The sequence below is a fragment of the Lagopus leucura genome, unplaced genomic scaffold (genome assembly GCF_019238085.1).
Source record: "Lagopus leucura isolate 7727_CA_CO unplaced genomic scaffold, USGS_WTPT01 Super-Scaffold_100022, whole genome shotgun sequence".
Taxonomy (NCBI): domain Eukaryota; kingdom Metazoa; phylum Chordata; class Aves; order Galliformes; family Phasianidae; genus Lagopus; species Lagopus leucura.
Genome location: NW_024962275.1, coordinates 6100999 through 6120977, shown reverse-complemented (window position 1 = coordinate 6120977; position 19979 = coordinate 6100999).

Genomic DNA, 19979 nt, shown 5'->3' with positions numbered 1-19979 from the left:
CATAATCGAGGGAATGCTTTGATTCTAAAACCAGTGAAGTGGCTGCATATTTCAATTGTGTAGGACAACACCAAACAAGATATTAACATTTTTTCACCCATACAGAAATAATGCTTTTTCTTTCCCCCACAAAAACGAATAAGAATGGAAGTGAATTTGAGAATCTCCAACTCCCCCTGCTGAGTTGTTAGGTCTAATTGTACAATCCACAACACAGCAGTGTAAGCAAGCAATTGGCCGTGTGGGACTTAAAAACTCTCATTTCTACTACAAAAGCTTCCAGCACTCTCACTGGACATGGATTTCTTTTCAGATGCATCCAAAATGGACAAAACTGGAGAAAAAAAATTAAAGAAATAAAAAAATAAAAAATAAATTTAGAAAAGAGAAGTAGTAGGAGAGAAGAAAGAAAGAGCCAGAGAGCAAATATAACTTGCTTAAGGTCATATTGTCAGAGCAGAAGTAGAAACTATTTCTTCTGAATAAACCCCTCATCACTGGGCAATGATGCCATGCAACAGAACCTGGCTAGGGCCGAAGAGCTGGGAAAAAAATCAGAGGAGTTTCATTCCCCATTTACATTCTGATGTCCCTTTTTTCAGGGCTTTATCAGAATTACCCTGACGTATAAAACAAAGAAAGAAAAAAGCAGGGAAGAGCACACAGCGTATTTGAGAAGAGACATGAGCCATTATGTCTTTGTCTGTTTCACCTGAAATATTTATTTGTACATATTGACAATGAGCATTTACAGCTGTCTGCTGAGGAAATATTACCTGCTTAAAACACTGTGCTAATCAACAGCAGAGTGGATTGCCAGAGATTTCCCCTGGAAACCCTTTGGAAACCTTCTGCAGTGCTTTGTAGAGCTCCCTTCCCACAGAATGCAAATGTCCCTCTCACCCCTCTGCTCCAGCAGAAAGCAAGAGGGAAGAAGACACAGTTTCTGAATCAATTATTATCATTTTGCCAATCTATTCAAAGGTAGTCTGCATGGGTGATACAGGACACCGACAATTTTGGAATAGGTAAAGCTTTTTCTGTTAGCTGGTTTTACGTGGATGGGTCTGTCCAGAGCAGAGAGATGAGGAGGATCACAGGTTGGATATCAGGAAAAAATTATTCTCCAAAAGAGAGGTGATGCAGTGGCACAGCTGCCCTGGGAGGGGGGGGGAATCACCATCCCTAGAGGTGTTCCAGAACTGCAGAGATATGGCACTGAGGGACGTGGTCAGTGGGCACAATGGGGTTGGGCTGGTGGTTGGACTAAATTATCTTAGTGGTCTTTCCAAACTGTAGTGATTCCAGGATTTTCTGACAAGGTTCAGCAGGCACAGAGATCCATTCTGTCTACTGATGACTCTGCTAGGGTAAAGAATTTTCCAATAGCACTTTTTAGATATGTGGAAATTTAGAAGCACAGGTTCCCCTGCCACTCTGGTGGAGCAATGGGTACTGCCCTGATCAACCCAAACTCACTGTCATAATGAGAGCAAAGCTCTGACCACAGCCCTGAGTCTGACCAAATATTACACCGCAGTACATGAGATCCAACATACCACAGCACCTTTACTAGCTCAGATGCTGGCAGCCTGGGTGACACTTCTATAGCTAATCCATAGCTTGCAAGCAGCTTCTGAGACAGACCCAGGAAGAGGAGGCAGAGGGAAGGAGCATGCCATAAAGAACTGCCATTCCTAACAGCCTTCTGTAAGAGCCACCATCTCTTGAGACTAACCCAATCCCCTGCTGAGCATCCTGTTTCCAGTCCCAGCTATAGGAGCACAATGCAAGCATGATCTTCAGGCCACATGAGGAAACAGCCTCCAAAAGAATTAGTAAGTTTTATTTCTGTCTTTGAATAACAGCTGTGGCTCTGAGTCATTTCAGTCACGTGTGCAGACAGCTCAGAATGGTGTTAACAGCTCTGGGTGCACAGGAGAAGATTTTTGAGTGGAGGGAATAGTATGGCAAATCCCTTTATACTATCAGCATAGACCAGGCAATGGCCTTTGCTTATGCAGATCATAATCATAATCATTATATTTTATGGTGAAGTACTTTAGTATTATGGGGCACAGGTACTATTTTGAAGTGGTTACTAACACATTAAATAAAGAATTGAGAGCTGGGAAACATTTGATAAATGGCTGGTTGGGGGAGTACTTAAACTGTAAAATTGGCTTGTGATAACACCATGGTTTCAAGTTTGACAAGGCAGACTCATCTCTGACTTACAAGTAGTGCTGAGGATGGCCAGAAAGACAAGGCTGTTGTCCTTCCACTGCCTCTCTGATCAGTGTTCTCCTGGGCAAATAACCCTCTGGATCCTGATCCAACTTAATACTTCAGCACATTGGTAGCTGTGTATGGCTCCAATCAAATGTTCTGTTGAAGGTATGCATACACGTTGAGTGCAAGGGAGCAAGATGAAGGCAAAGCACAGCCATGTGAAGAGGTAAATGGGAGTCAGTAGGTGTATGCACAGCATGAATTCCGTGTTTTTCTTTCTCTCCATCCATGTGGTGGAAATGATGCTCTGAAACTGAACAGAAACTGTTAGAGGGACCCACTGCAGTGAACCGAGGGAAGGAATTTACATTAGTTGCCAGTATAGGCAACACGTCCCCTTTCATTGCTAGTAAGTGATCACGTCTCCTCAGACAGAAGGGCTGATGAAATCAGAGCGGCTTCTGTTGTTTCTGGCTCCAAGGTTAATTTTATCAAAAGCAAAGCGCCTTTGACTGCTATCAGTAGAAGGGAAAGTAAAGCTCTTTTTATTACAGGGATATCAATAGAAGCATTTGTTTGACCTCCCTGTCACCTCTCCTCCCCCCCAACACCACTGGCTCCAAGTTAGGGATGGGAGAATAGAGCTGATAAAAAAGGGCTAAGATAAAAATCTTAATATTGCAGAACCTTCAACAGAAAAGATATGAAGAACCACAACAGGTGATTTTGACCTTCAAAGATAGCTCAGAATCAAAACCATTGGACTGTATCTGTCTTACCCATCCCAACCTCTGGAGAAGGTTAACTGAAGCAAATCCATGTCCTAGACAACCAGAAGACTTAGTTTTTCAAAGGCAAATTCAACTCTACTCTGGAATATCCTTGCCAGTGATAGAATAATGGATGGTTACAATATGATGCAATGATATGATTCATGACTTCACGATGACTTTTAGCAGCTCCATCTCAGAGTCTAGAAGAAAGCTTGGACCTGCGATTGCCACGTGAGGGGCCAGCAAGCTGATCTCTGCCTGTGCCTCACATCTTTCTGTATTCCATCTCCTTCATGGTGTAGAGAAGTAAGTTAAAGCAAAAAGACAGAGAAGTGTTGCCTCATTTTCCTGGTGGCGTGTGTGTTCCCAGGAAAGCCATTCTTTGAAACAGATTTAATAACACCAAGAGGAACTATAGCACTGTGGATAGCTATGTGTACAATATTAGGGCCCAGGAAAGGGTGAAAGAATGTCAGGTAAATAAGGTACTGAAGTGGCACTAAGGAAATGTGGGTTCAATGACATTGATTTCCTTTGTGATCCGAGAGAAATCATATTTGGTCTGATATTCACTAATGCTGAAGCATTTGAAAATCACAGGGGAAGTGCAAAGTGAGTGTAAATAAAATATATACCCACTTCATGGCCCATTTATGCTGCCAGGGTGGTGCAAAGCAAATTTAGTGCAAATGAGAATCACACATTTTATCTTTCTGTGCCTCAGTTCTGCACCTGTAATATAGAAGTTAATAAAACTGCCTGACTCTGTCTCAGTCTTATTTCCGCTACTTGTCAGCCCTGTTTATTTGCCCTATAAGCTCTTCTGTGCAAGAATCATCTCTTATAATATCTTTGTATGGCTTCTTATACATGGCCAGCTTGATCTGAGCTGGTACCTCTGGATGTGGTTGCCATGAGCATGATAATAACAACATCCCCACAACCAACACAAGGATCCCTTTTAAAGTAGGGACAATGCCTACATAGCAGAAATGTAACTGAGAGTCTTTACTCATTCTTTCTTTCTCAGTTTTCCAGGTGTTTTTTTGACTAGTCTAGGATCTAAGGGAGCATATGAAGCTAAGAAAAGGAAGTGTCACACTTACAGGTTGACACCCTGCCAGCAATCATAACAAACCCTGAAATTGGTATTTTCACCCTCATTTGGATGATCAGGTGTAAATATAAATTTTAATTATTTACATAATTAAGTCAGTAATTTGCTGCCCATCAGAAATGTTTGACGATATTTTGGTGCCATCTGTTTCCTAATTGAACTTAATCTCTAAAAGATGTTACAAAAATGTCCACAAAATAATAACGATAAACACAAAACAACTCCCCCTTTCCCCCATAATTATTGCTATTTTCAGACTTTTCCTATGGAAAAAAAAAAAAAAAGAAGAAGAAAAAGACTGGGGTTCAGTTGTGCCAGGTTCTCGTAGATAGATGAGCAATGAAACAAAAATTTGTTTAGAGGGGGTGTTGAATCATGGAACCATAGAATGGTTTGAGTTAGAAGAGACCTCAGAAATCATCCTGCTCCAATCCCCACCATGGGCTGCCTGCCCCTCATTACCTCAGGCTGCCCCTGGCCCATCTGTGGCCTTGGACACCTCCAGGGATGGGGCACCCACAGCTCTGGGTAGCAGTGCCAGGGCACCACCATCCTCTGTATAAAGAATTTCTAACATCTAACCTAAATTTCCCCCCTTTTATCTTAAAACCACGTTCTATTACTATCAGACCATGTTAAAAGTCAGTTTCCCAAGGAATGGGGAGTAGTTACTCAATCCTTTGTCCTGAAGGAGCATAACCTTCTTGCTGATTGAGTTTTAAAAATTAAGGACCATCTGATGGCTCCTAACAGGCCAATGTAAAATGAGTGTACTCAGATCAATTGGCATTGCTGGAATTGAAAGGACTGATTGTTAACCACATATGGTGCCCATTTGTTCATGTGGACAGACTCCAGACATTGCACCAGTGCTGTTATGCAGAACTCCTTCACGGAGGTGGCACAAGATTTCCATGGGAAAGACTCAGTGCCTCTTCTTCCAACACTTTCATGACAGGCAGATGGGAGATGCAATTTAATGTTGAAACCTGAGGAAAAGCATTACAATCTACTGTGTGTGTACATCTAAGGGCAGTTCTGCAGTGCTTTTGCTGAGGCAAAAAGAACTTGAATTACAAGGAAACGTAGGATCAATATATTTCTCGTGTGTCACAGAAACCATCATGCTCAAAGAATCACTAAAATTTAGTCACTAATGAGTTTGAGAGCACAGGCATATTACCATGTCTGTAGTCACATTAACTTTCCAATTTCTTTCCTTTTAATCTCTCCTTTCAATTGTGCATGAAGAAAACTGTTCAATTTAGTCTCAGCCTAAAGGGCTTTTGTGTGTGTGAGTGTGTGTTTTGTTTGTTATTTAATTTTCAGGAATGCCAGTAGATCCCCATTAATTACTGGAGTCTGGAAATTAATGTATTTTTCGCATCTGTTCTGATCAGATATTTTACACTCTGATTTCTCAAAATTAGATCAGGATGGACCAGAAAAGCTGTCTTATTTTGTAGAGGGGATTGTGACATAGAAGCTCAAACTTGAAAAAAAAAAAGAAAGGATAAGTGGTTGTAAAATTAATAACACCTAAAAAAGGAAATTGTGAGTTTGCAAATTAGATGTTTTCCTTTGGTTTGATTATGTTAATGTATGCTCATAATCAATTTCTTTAACATATACTGGCAAGTATGTAAGTTTATAGTTTGTAAGTTTAAAATTATTAGAACAGCATTTTATCAAACATTTAATTCCCAATTAAATCTATCAAACAAGCGAAGTCTGTTTTTTTTTTTCTAACCTTGAATCCTTCCACACTGTAGATTCTGCCAAAATACTGTAAGTTTTAAATATAATTTAAGAGGCTTAAGATACTGTAAGCCCTTAGAGCAGTTTAAGAGGCTTACTGCAAACTCCCTAAAACTGCAGAGCAATTTGAGCAGTTCCATCACCCCTCAGGTCCCCACCCTCGCCTGGAGTAAAGTGGCACAACCTCCTGATTTCTAAAGAGCTCCAACAGTTTTCCTCTGCCAGGAATCTGTCCCTGAAACTTTAGAAGCCTTAAGCCTCTTTGGGCCTTGTGTGTGCAAGGCACTCCAGCAAACCCTTGTCAAAACAGTTGGAGATGCCGTTGCTAGAGCAGCATCTTGAGCCCAGGCACAGCAGACCTTGTAGATATTTCATCAGTGTTTAAACCTGATCCGTTTCTTAGTGTCCAAAGTACTGAAATGAGCACAACTTGTAGGGTTGCTCCTTGGGAAGAGAGAACGACCACAGTTTGCAGGGTGCTTTGGGGGATCTCATGCATGAGATTTTCTATGGGAACGTGCAACAAATCATCTATCTTAGAAGAAGGTATAAATGACTTTCCACAGCCGGATCCTTCTATTAGGGGCATGGTATAATAGAAAATATCTTGGAAGCAGCTTTTCAGGCATATTTCCAGTCCATCAGTTCCACCCTTCACTACATTGGCACCCAGGCACATCAGGCTGTGGGTTCTCAAGTCTCAGCTCTCTGCTTGGGCATCAGCTTCCTCCTGGATGTTCAAGTTCAGGGTTAGCTTTGCTCAGTGTAATTATTTACACATCCTAACGTGCAGCGCCCAGCAGAGACACTCAGCGTGTTGTTAATGCTATTAATGAATGACTGTAAAGCAGTAAAGGAATTTAGTCAATCCAAAACACACTCATTCTCCTTGAGCTTTGATCTGATGGCTACACCTCGACATAGACCAAATTATTATTCCAGAAGCTGAGATTGAGATTTATTTAAGGATTTAGGCTGAGTGTCATCTCAGTTTCCAGATAGCAATTTAGGTCCTAGAAAGAGCTGCTTCAGCTATCCAAATCGTATCAGTGAGGCAGTAGAGAGCGTCAAGATGTGGTACAGAGGAGGACCTCAGTCCTTGTGAGGTCCCAGGCTCTTCAGCCATTGATTCAAACTGCCTTTATTCCATAAAGAAGATTCTGAGGGCACTACCAGTCAGGCATCCCTGTGTGATGAGGGCTGAGAATGGAAAGCCTTTCATGTTCTCTGAAGAAGATCTTTATGGGAGCTAGCAAGCAGCTCACACTGCGCATGCCCAGAGGCTGGATGCCAATTCAATTTCAGCCAAGACTTGCAGCCATCGGAATGACAAATCTTTCCTTAACACTCTTATTAAATCCTAATCTCAATCTTATTCATCATTATTAAGCCCTGAAATTGGGCTGAATTTTTAAATGAAGTGAAATGAAAAGATAGAAAGGTGTTGAAAGTATGTGAGGTGAGGGGAGCGGGGAGATTTAAAGAGACAACTTGAATTCCTTTCATGAAATGAAGAGTAATCTGTCCAGATTCAGGAATACATAAGGGGAAAAGATTTTCAGACTTTGCATAAAAGGAACAAAGGGGGAAAGAAAAGATTAAAAAAAAAAAAAAAAGAAATTGCTTATTAGAATCCAGACTTGTAATATTAGTTTTTCAAAGACTTTTTTGGTAAAGCAGCAGAGAAATGAGGAGCAGGGCCTGGGGAAGAGAGACCAAGGACATATAAGGAAAAGGTGAACTGAGGAATTAAATTTACAAAGTGATTTTAGGAATACTGAAATATGACTTCAGCTAGGTATCTGTTTGGCCCAGACTAAACATGGTGACAAGGAATGGTTTGTATCAGCAGGGTCTGTGACAGTAAGCTGCCATCAGCTGCCTTTGTATGCTTTTCAGAGAAAACCTGGAATGCTGTTAGAGGCGTCAAAAGAGACAATGAAGTCATCCCTAATTTCCCCATTCTTGTTAAAGAAGATTTAGCATCTCTGATTCTATGATTCTATCCGCACTGAGTACCTCGTTAACTAGGAATTTTTTGTAACAATGAAATTGGAAATGCTAGAATAAGAGATGAGCTTCATTTTGCTGCTTAACCATGGAGCCAGACCTTGAGACTGGCTTTCTCCACAGGGGCCAGGTTATGTTTTCAGCCCTCTGCAACTCTCAGCATCAATCCAATGCCAATCCCATCTTCAGACAGTTTTGCTGATGTAAGGGAGACCACAATCTGCCTCACAAGGAGCGGATATTTTTTTTGCATTTAAGAATAAATATTCAGATTTGGAGCATTTTGTGGAGCAAGGGTGACCCTCACCATCTGCTCTTTCTGACAGTACTTGGGAAGCCTGCAGGTCTGTGCTTCAAATGACATAACAAATATAAAATAGCCATTTTCCCTCGTTATTCCTTTTCCTTTTAGAATTCTTTTTCCTTTTTTCTCCTTTTTTTTTTTTTTTTTTTTGTTTCAGATGGCAGCCAGTCAAATGAATAATTCTTGCTCCCTTCTCACAGTCCCTGCCTACCCAAAATAACTCATTCAGCTCATTGAAGATTTGTTCATACCCACAATCTGTATCCCGAAATGCTAAAACAATCTATTTAACCTTTACGCCAGCTAATGCATACATTAGAACAGGAACCTATATATGAACATAAAATTGTGAGAAATTGAAACTCGCTGACATAAAATCAAAGAGCTCGGCCATAAAAGGTGTCACTTTTATGTGATTATCTTGCCAATATCTCCATGTTGCTAAACTAAATCAAACTGCAATTTTTCCCACAAGTATTGCATTTAATGGAGTCCGTTAATGGCAGCGATTCCTTATAGATCTCCCTGTAATGGAAGAATGGTTCCTTGTGCTATATCAGTATGGAACCTGAGCTCCCCCCACACTGCCATATTTCTTGTGAGCTTGACCTTATACGGCACTCTGTTAGGCAACACCGAGCACTGTTTTTGCTAGGACAATCCTTCAGGAAGACGGAGAGGCATTTTCAAGAACTAGCTACTGCCAGAAGCTGGATCAAACCATGCCCAGAGACAGCCTCAGCAGCATTCTTTACTCTCTGACTGGACATATGTGTGGTTTTTTTTCCAGCCTTCTGTTTACCCACAAGTTGGTTCCCAAATTTTTGCAACAAGGTCTCCCTGCCACCCATTCACCCACTCTAACTCTTTGCTCTCTGCTTCTCTGTCACATAACCACCCTCCATCTTGCTCCTCAGTGTTCCGTTGCTCTTTTCTTTCCTTGTGAGCATAATTTCACTTTGGTACTGGGAATGACCGTGTCACAGCTCCCATCTGGGCTCCTTTCCTCCTTCCTCTGAAGCACTGCTGTGTGAGACCCAGCTGGAACTCCAGCTGCAGGAGTTGGAGAGGTTGATAGAAAAAAGTATACTTTTCTTCTGGAATATTTAAAGCAGAGAACACTGGAATATTTAAAACAGAGTCACTTTCTACTGCCATTGGTCCTAATACTCAACATCCCTCAATTTCTCCTTGAAGCAAGCCCTCCCTCTTGAATCCGCTGAAGTCAATGCAGTGACAGCCCAGATTAATTTGACATCTGCATGCTATTTTTTTAATTATGTTATTAGGAGGAATTTACTCGGTGTTGTTTTAAAGACCCTAGAAACATGGAAATTCCATTTTCCCTGGATCTATTCATCTTCATTATGCAATCACTGATTTATTTTTATTCCTTTCTAGGGTGGAAAATCCAAGCCACTGAGAATCTATTTGGTTGCATTTTGCTGTCAGCCAGAATCTGAAATTTCAGTATTTATTACGTGATGATGTCCATGCCTATAAGTGTGTCTCAGTCAATAGCAGGGTCGTTGCTATTGTTTTAGCAGCATTGCTGGTCAAACTGAGATCTGTCCTTTGTACGTCTTAAAGCATCATTTATTTTTCTTTTAATTTAAACAAGTAAGATCTGCTGATTCTGAGCAGAATAAAACTGCTCAATGATGCTGGTATCAGGGAAAGCAGGTGGGAAGGGAATAAGAAACAAGCAAATCAAAAACACTTTTTTTTAAATAATATTTTCAGAAGCAAGAGAGTTTTCAGGGTAAAAAAAAAATAAGTAAAGGAACTGTGGAAGTAGTGGCTTTAAGCTAGATATTTCTAAAACAACTATTGCATGGAAAATTCTTTTCTTTTTTTTTCATTCCTCCTCAGCATCAAAACCATAATCAGATTTTATCTTGTCATCAAATCCTTTGAATAGCCTCCGTGAACAGAGATTCTTCTTCCAGAGGTCAACAGATTCATTCCCCAGAAGTCGATGTTCAGTAATTATTTTGGTTTAAAACACATCCCAAACCAACAGCAACAACAACAAAAAAGCCAACCAGATTTAGCCTGCATTTTTCACCAAACTGTACCATATTACATCATGTAACCCAGACACACTGACTCAGCAGAAATGTACATCAATAGATGGCTTCGATTCACACAGCTCACACAAGCAGCAGAAATGGACTGGCTGGGTCTCTGGAAACTTCAACTTCTTTCCAGGTTTATTTTCAATATTTAATGAATTGATTAGTCATGCTTAATACAAACTCCACTTTCTACACCATCTGTTCCTATCTCTTAATATTAGAGGGGAAAAAAAAAGCCTATATCTTATTTCTAAAGGCTTCCAGAGTTCAGTGTGCCTATAAGAGCCACTGGCCTAGGAAGTGCCATTTCTGGCACTGTTTGTCTGGCAATAATCAGAGAATCAGAGAATCATTAAGGTTGGAGAAGACCACAAAGATCACCCAGTCCAACCATCATAATATACTCTGTCACAACACCCCTTGTGATGGCAAGAGATCTAACCCATTCCAGCCCCTGTGGGCATTAGGACCTTGGGCTGAATAAAATCTCACAATTTTTGTGGTGTTAATACAAGCCCAGTGCTGATTCCCTATAGCATCCCTCGTATCATCTAGCAACCTCATGTGAAAAAAGAATGCAAAAACTTCATCTGTCCTAGTTTCCCAGAATGAAGCCACATCTTTCCTCCCACCACACCCCACATATTCCTGTAGAACAGATACAGCAGTTATAGCCCAAAGATTCAACCGAGAAAATATCATTTTTTCCAATTTAAGTCTACTGAAACCAGAAAGAACATGTGTTCTTTCTGCAGCCTCTTTGTTGGATCTATGGAGGGGAGATTTAAGGATACAGATGCAGAGGACACCTCTCATAGAAGGTTTAATCGACAGATGAGCTACCAGACTGGTGAGGACAAAGGGCAGGAGGTTACAGATACAGCAATCCTATGCTTTTTATGAGAGAGAGCACAGGGAATGTAGTTTATCTATGTCCAGAAAGGCACCATGTAATTTTATGGTGTCATAAAAAGGATTATTATACTAATAGGAGTTAATAATTCTAAAAGCTTCATGACCTCTTTGGTCATCTTGGCTCAGATTCAGACTGGGCAATTTTGTGTGTGTGTGTGTGCAAATTGAGTTGGCAATGACCATTAAACAAAAGAGGTCAAATTCTCCACTGGTGTAGCATAGCCTGGCTTCACTGAACCCATAGACAACTGAATTTAGCCAATGGATGTTTGTGATATTCTGCAGACTTGGAGAGAAGAAATCTAAAACTCTGATTTGATTTATTCTACCCAGGGATCTCAGACTGCGTCATCCTGCCTTCTGTCCTCTGCAGTGTCTTCTGAGCCACTCTTGGGTGTAAATGGGTTACTGAACTAAGCTGAGCTCTCTCATAGCAATCAACTTGAAGAAATAAATAACTACACATAGTGATTAGTTGGTTGGTTGTGATGAAAATCAGCTAGTGCTATATGCCAGAGCCCTCATGTTCCCTTATGTGCAAATCAGAAGTCTTACTGTAGCAACAGGAATGAGAAGATGACCAGAGCTCCACAATACAGTGATTTTAACTGCCATTCACATGTGGTGACTGAACACGACTCAGGTGAAGGGTTACTTTTAGTTTCTGACTGCACAGGCATATCAACAACTCGTGCCAACAGAGGGGATGGTCAGGCCCTGGCATGGACTGCTCAGAGAGCTGTGGGTGCCCCATCCCCATAAGGCCAGGCTGGATGGGGCCCTGGGCAGCCTGATCTGATGCCTGATACAGTGCTTGGCAACTCTGCTCATAGCAGGAGGGTTGAAACTGGATGATCTTTGAGGTTCTTTCCAATCCAAGCCATTCTATGATTATTGGAGAAACATAAGTTCATGATCAGGGAGACCACCGCTAAACTGACTCCACTGCACTTCTCTCTTGCTCTCAGTTTCTGAGATGAAAACTATGCATTGAGCTTTAGCGTTTTGGCTCTGAACAAAGAGATTTGTATTGAAGTGTTCAAGGATTGAGCTTGAATAGGGGGAGGTTTTGCATTAATAGTTTGACACAACAGCAGATGCAGAGATATCTGCTTCACCATCTTCTCCACAGACGTTCTGATGTTTATGCAAGTGCATGGAAATAAGTACATTTCTGCACATATAGACAGCACATGCATTTTTTTGTGTACTTATACATGTTTTTCTGTGTATAAATGCAAGTGTAAGAGCAACACTGAAGAGGTGTTTGCTCAAAGGTCAGACCTCAGAAGATTAATGTGTTACACGCACATGTCCATGCAGCAGCTTGACCCTCGCGGTGTTGCTCCACACATACATTCATACAAGATCAGAATCTGTCTTCATGCATCTCTGAGAAAGTCCTCTGAAAGACTACCAGTATCAGTGCCTTGTGTTAGCACCACCTCATCAGTGTTATCTCTTAGTGTGAAGAATCAGGGCTCAAAATAGTCCACTCCAGTATCTTTTGATTGCAAAGTGTTTCAAGAGGAACTGTGTGCAAAAGACTAATAAAGCTAAGCTCCATGCTTTATTTGCATTTTCCTCTGCATTTGTCTTGACACGGCATCACTCAAGGTTCTCTGCATTGAGGAGAGCACAAAGGGCAAAGCAAATATTAGTCTGGATCTCATCAGTTACAAGTCACGTTAGAAAAGGAAAGAGGAAAAAAGGAAACGGAATGGGAGTTACTGCTCCTGAATCGAGCAGCACAGAAGCAGCATCTCTATCTTGCTCCCCCTCTGTGGTCTTTACAAACAATACAGTGTATATGTATTTTTGGCACAAATCACAGTGTCCTGCAATTCTTGATTATAATTATAATAATGGGTTTCAGAAAGTCTGCAAGTGGTTCTGGGAATTATAATAAGGGTTTAGGACAGGCGTGTTGTTTATATGGTTAGTGTTTGTTGCATATTAAACCAAGTTTAGCAGAATAGCTGGTGTAGTAAGAAATTGCAAAATACATAATTAAATGCAAACTAGCAGAAAAACACCTCTCTTCTTGGGCGACAGAAATGCTCACATTGCCATCTCCAGCCTGTGAGCAGGGATTAAAGCAGAGGCAGCTGGCTTGTTCTGTCATGATAGCAGTCTACTCCATTTGCTTTGTCTGAGTTACCACCCCTGCATTCTTCCCTTATTTTATCATGAAAAAAAAAAAATATTTTTTTCTTTTCTTTGTGTTCTACTTTTTTCTCTTTATGATTATCTTTGCTTACAGCATTCAGCCACCCAGAAACTCCACTGCATCATTTAGTTCCCATTACAACCAAGGTATCATAGAATCACTAAGGTTGGAAATGATCTATAAGGTCCTCAAGTCCAACCCCAATTCATCCCCACTATTCCCAATGACCACATCCTTCAGTGCCACATTTCCATGGTTCTGGAACACCTCCAGGGATGGTGACCCCACCACTCCCTGTGCAGCTGTGCCACTGCAGCACCACTCTTTCTGAGAATAATTTTTTCCTAATATCCAACCTGAACCTCTCCTAATACAACTTAAAGCCATTATCTCTTGTCCTATTGCTAGTAACCAGGGAAAAAAGGTTGAATTACTAGATAGATTATTAGATAATAGGATTATTCCCCATGATAACATCTTTTTTCCAATGTCTTAATTTCTATACCATCACATGAGAAGATTTCCACTTTCTTCTTTGTGAAATCATTTTATAGTTAAATAGGTTTCTCTAAATTGGGGCTAAACACCTCCTAGGTCCGCACATCTCAGAGCTGTCTCCATGTGGCTGCTGACATGCGTGACCTTGGGAAGGCTCTGGTTGTAAGCATGGAGACCAGCAACCCTGGAAAGAAACAGAGGCCCTCAGAGATGATGCAGAGAAACAAATGATTTTGTGAAAACCTGTATGAATGTTCTTTTCTTTGTTATGGTGGTGACAGATAGTCTGCAGGCCACAAAAGGAGTCTTCAGGATTTTGTGCCTGACTGAACAGGAGGAATTGGGATTGCACTCGGACCTGAAGTGAGATTTCTGCAAGAGGAGATAGGGCTGGGGCTGGAAGCAAGCACTGGCACTGGGCTCAGCAGGGACATCCCACCCTGGCTCCTCAAGGTTCTGCATGCCTCAGAGCTGCAGCTGCTCTCTCTCAGCTGCAGCTTCATTCTAAAGGAGCAGAGAGAAAAAGAAGGCAATAATGAATAAAACTCATGCATCTCCCCTCTGGCTGTGTTTTCCAGGGCTGCATCCTCACACTGCCCCAGTCAGATCCCTCTCTGTGTGCAGCCACAGACACCGGTGTCTGCAGACTGCATGTTGATCGTGTTCCTCTCCTTTGTTAACACGATTGCCTTCACCTTTACATAAATCAGATTTAGAGAATACATTTCGTCTCAGAAGCCTTGGGACACCTCGAGGCCTCTCAGTTCAATGGAGCTCATTATGGAAATCAGCTAAATGCTGAGCAGAGAGATAAGTGCTAACTGTTTACCAAACCCTTCCACCAGAGATATACCACAAGAGCTAATGGGAGTTCATTTGCAGCCTTACTCAGTCATTCAGCCCTCTTTATCTGCTCTTTCGACAAATCTGCAGGGAGAGATGCACAAGTTTGCAGGAAAGAGATTTCTGTGCATCTCTTCTGCTGCTGCCGCAGGTAGGGTAGGAACAAGGGACAGGCAGGAGCTGAGCTTATGCCATGTGTAAGCAAGCCAAAATGCTCAGCTCAGAGCATCCTAGAAGGCTGTCCTTGTGGTCAGTGCTCAGTTTAACAATAACAGGCTTTTTTATTTTCAAAAACATTTTCTATCAGAGCAGTCAAACTTTGCAAGGTGGGAAATCATTTTGACTCACTCCTCATCTCTGTATTTTTTAAGTTGCAGAGCTGTCAAAACATCTTGTTTGGACTTTTTCTCTAAAAAATGCCAGTTTTCCACTTTAGGATAAAATGTCAATTTAAAGTTGGTACAGAGTTATTAATGCCATGATTTTATAATAAGCAAAGGGTTACTTCACCTTTTAACTACTCGGTTGTGGAAGGGAGGGGACTGTTCAAATATCAGACAAAAACGCTTCCAAACTCGCAAAGTAAAATATTTCTTCAGATTTTAGGTTTGCAACGGTTCTAAAGATGTCAACTTCTTGTCTTAATTTAAGAGAAGAGAACAGACCAAGCTCTCCACAATATTTTTGTAAGAGGAAAGCCAGTTTTAGCTCTAATAGACTCCTTTTACAGAACTAGTGCCATTCAGATGTTCTCGTTAACTGTGGTCAATGGGTTTAATTTTCATCTGCCCAACACGAAGAAGTCAGAGGAAATATGATATCTGTTTTGACACACCAGCTTCCACAGAGCTATTGCAGCAAAGGTGCCTGTTTTTCTAAGAATAACCTCTCTCATTAGAATGCAAGCAGACTTTCCAAACCAAGATCATTTTTCTTCCTATTGTCTCAAATTCCAATACTTTGCCCTTTTCAAAGAATTTTCAGGAGAACAGTTCACAACTGGATTTCTTTAATATATTTTTTTTTTCTTTTTCTTCTACATCCTATAGGTTGGACTGCATTTCTCCCTCGGCTCCAAAAACCAAAGCAGAGCTTTTAGCTGCCACTCTTAACCTCAGTATTTTTAAATTGAATGTTATTTAAAATTCAGGACAAATTCTCTCCTCTCTGCCTTAATAATTTCATGCAGGTTGAGAGGGACAAGAGAGTGGAAAGGGAGATGCAGTTCTGTAGCATTTTACATGGTGTCTAGGTAGGTGGGCTGGACATCATTGTGTTTTAATGATGATTTTGCCTTTGCATTCAAAAACAATTTTCTGTTCTCAGAGCTGCAAGAGTGATTTATAGACAACATGCATGAAGAAAGGCACCATAACATCAAGATGCCACTGCCTCTGAGATGGAACATGGCAGTTATTGACAAAAAATACAGCAATGCTGTGCAAGGGTGAACATGGGGATTGCTGAGGAAGCCTAAGTTAAATTCGAAATTGAAAGTGGATTTAAACAAATGAAAACAAAGAAGCTAGTCTAGTAATACTAGCATGCAGATATATTTGTGGGGATTCTTGGTGCTCAGCACACACTTAGCAGCAGGCATGGGATGCTGCTCAGATTGAAAATTAACCCATCATGAAATTCCACTGGAGGTAGAAGCATTTCTCTTTCTCATTCACCAATTGTTCCTTCCAAATGATTCATACACCCAATCACCCCTCTGTCCATTTTCCAGCAATTGGGTCTTTTAAGCAACTGCTTAAAATTTTACATGATTAACAGTCCTGGAAAAAATGTTCCCACCTCAGACAGCTCAAACAGCCATGAATCTCACCAGATCATTTTCTTACCAGGGCCCTACACTTCTCTTCCAGCCTGGATGTTTTACAGCAGTATTATATATGTATATATATATATATACCAGTTATACTGGTAGCTAAAACTTCCAGCCTGGGTCTAAACTTGCAGTGAGTTGAAATAAAAATAATTTCTAGAGGAACTGTTCTTTTGCACTAGATAGAAAGGTCAGTAGCACTGCCTATATGCTTCTTCCGAGACTGATTGTATAATTTCTGCAGGGTCTCATGGCGAACTTTGGTGAACTTCATGATCTGGTCCTTTATAAAGCACTGTGCTACATCTCAGTCACTGTACAAATACCATCTCGGGATGATAGCCTGCTGTTAATAAACGTGGTTAATCATCAATAAGAGAGTTTCAGCTATTATACACTGACGATGTAATTTTATACCTCGCCAATCCAGAGAAATCGGTTCCATTCCTTTTAGATTTGCTGGATAGATTTGGGGCCCTTCAAGGTTAATGCCACTAAATCATCTGCTAATTCCAAAGAATCATTTGAGTACCTTGAGAGAACATGCCCTATTCATATTTCTAAGTTAGATTTTAAATACTGACTTGGTTTTGTACAATAAGTTGAGTTTAGAGGAGAGATTGATACTTTTGTTGCTTCACTAAAGCAAATACACAATGACCTTGGTAAGTAGTCTATTTTACGCATAACTTGTATAGGATTCATTAACATTATTAAAGTCATCAGTCTCAGACAGTTAGATCTTCCTTCATTAAGCTCCATTTCACTACCAAGTCAGTTGAAAAAAATAAAATAAAATTAGAAGCCAATGAATAGTCTTGTTTGTGGGGAGAAGGAATGTCTGCAGAAGCCCAGCTACAGAGATTTCATCTGTGCTAACTGTCTACACACAGGCCAGGCAGCCGGGAGCTTGGAATGGCTTAACTTCTCTTCTTCTTAGCTTATGGTGTGTGTGAGTGTAGAAAATGTACCATCAGGGAGGGAGCAAGACCTTCCTGAAGACATCTAAGGAAGTCTGAGTTTGTAGACTCTCATCGTATGAAAATTACAGCAAAGAGGCCTTCTCCCCAATCTCAATCTGTTTCTAGTCAATTCAATGAACAGATACGAAAGCTTGTGGTAGAAAATGTCCCAGGACAGGTGGAGGTTGGCTTCGTTTCCTTTGCATGTCCCTTTTTGACTTGCTCTTAGCTAAAATATATAGATGAACTCCCAAAACCCATTTGTAGGAAGGAAGTTGAAGACACTGTGGGGTTTTTTTGTATGTCTGTAGGTAAAGATAGACGATGCCAGAACTGTGCCCAATTCAAAGACCTCAGCCTTTGCAGAGAGGACAATTTTGCCCTAGGAAAATGAAATTAGCTGCAGCAGGATTGAAAAATTCAGTTTGCCTTGTCCTTGTTCTAGATTCACATAATCCCACTAAATAGTTTATGGTTGTCAGCTAACTACTAACGTAAAAGAATTTACATCATGTATACAGTAAGCCATGCTATGGAACAAGGCACATTTGCTCATGCTCCTGTGGTGGCCACTGGCTTAATGCATTGCATTAAAGGACATTCTTAATGAACAAAGCACTGAACTTGCTCTTTTTTTTTTCTTCTAGGAAGTTTTAAATTTTTTTAGAATGAACCCCAAAGGCTTCTGTGCATTTCAATGTGCACACTAAAAGCATCTGTCTTTCAAGAAACCTGCTCATACCTTCTCACCAGGCACTGGAATGGAGGAATAGAAATGAGAACGCTTTTCTAGTTGTTGCTGACTTTCTGGTTTAGAAGCATGAGAATTACCCCAGTAGTATTTTGTTTGCAAAGTGCTAGGAATCTGATCTATTAAACTTATTTGCAAATTGTCTCACCGGCTCCATAAACTGGATATATAATGGAGGAAGAGGGAGGAGAAAATTGGCAAATAACGCTATCAAAATACTATAACATCAACTGAATAAATCACCTAGCAAATGCTGTTTGACTAGTGCCAATGTGATTGTCACAGGCAGAGCCTGAAATCTCATCCAGGCAGGAGGAGTGTATGGAGTGTGATTGCTGCCTGTAGGGCTCCAAGTCGCTGCAGGATGCAGATCAGCCCGCAGAGGTAGAACTCAAGTCCAGGCATCCATTCGGAAGGAAATTCAGGCTTCTTCTTCTGGCATTGTGGGGATAAAGTATCTGCTCACTGAGCTGCTCTTATTAGGCACCTGTATTGCCTAATAAGTATCATAGTGTGCAAGGAGCGGTGCTGACAAAAAACCAGTCGCCAGCATTTCCCTACCTCTTCTCACTGAAGAATAGCAAGCAGTGTAATTTGGTGTGTAAATGCAGTTCGTTTATCTCCTGCCTTTAGCCATCGAATTTATCACACACATTAATATCGAAGGAGGTTAGAGTTCAGTGAATGAAACATTTGTTTTCTTGTGCTCTCTCTATAAATATACTCTCCCACTTTCATGGCAGTATTTTCACAAAGCAAGTGAGAGTAACAGGCACATTAAAGAGATAGTTGTGTGTGTGCAGGGGGAGTTTGCGTGCATGTTAAAATGCTCCCACAGCAGACCTCCGTGACTTCGACTGCATTACATTTTCTCTCTCTTTCCTCTCTCCCTTTTTGTTGTCTCATAGTTATTAGTCAGCCAGACATTTTTTATCTCTTGGAAAGATGCTTTAGCTCATATCCAATGTAATCATCTCAGGGGCTTTTACTTTAGTCCCTGTAGGCCTGGAGAAACAACGTCTCTTTTACTGATTAACAAAACAAAACCAAATGCAATGAGAAATGGCTTTATTCTCCACATTTCATTAACTCCTACTGTGCCTGTTTGGTTTGGTAGAGCTTGTTTCCCAGTCTCCAACCAAGTTGCAATCTCTTTGTTTTGCAGTCCACATAAAGCACTGGATTGAGTGAATCAATATTTGTTTTTGTCTGCAACTCTAACAGACAACAGTACAGCAGAATATGCAACATAGAATAGTGCCGAAATCCCTGTGCCTGTCTGCTATTTTGATTAGTCTTGTCACATCACTGTAGCACTATGGGGTAAGATAGATCTGAGTCTGAGCCAAAAATTGAACACAACCACATTCACAGCTCAAGGAATGTGAAAATATCCCCAAATAATATTTGAAAATTGACACGAACTCCACCTGTTTCAGCAGAGCAAAAAGTCCTGCTCAGAGAGAAATGATATAATGCTATGAATGACACTGAAGCACAAACATCCTGCTTCATGATTCCATGCACTGAAAGTAACATAGTGGCATTGCACTTAAGTACATGAAGATGAAATGGGTATATTACAAAAATAAAATATAATATTAAAAAAATAAAATAAAATAAAATAAAATAAAATAAAATAAATAAAGTAAAAGAACTCTTGGAAAGTATTTAGGCTTCCCATTCCCACTGCTAATAACCTTCTTCAGAAGAAAAAAGAAAAGGAAATGAAATTTT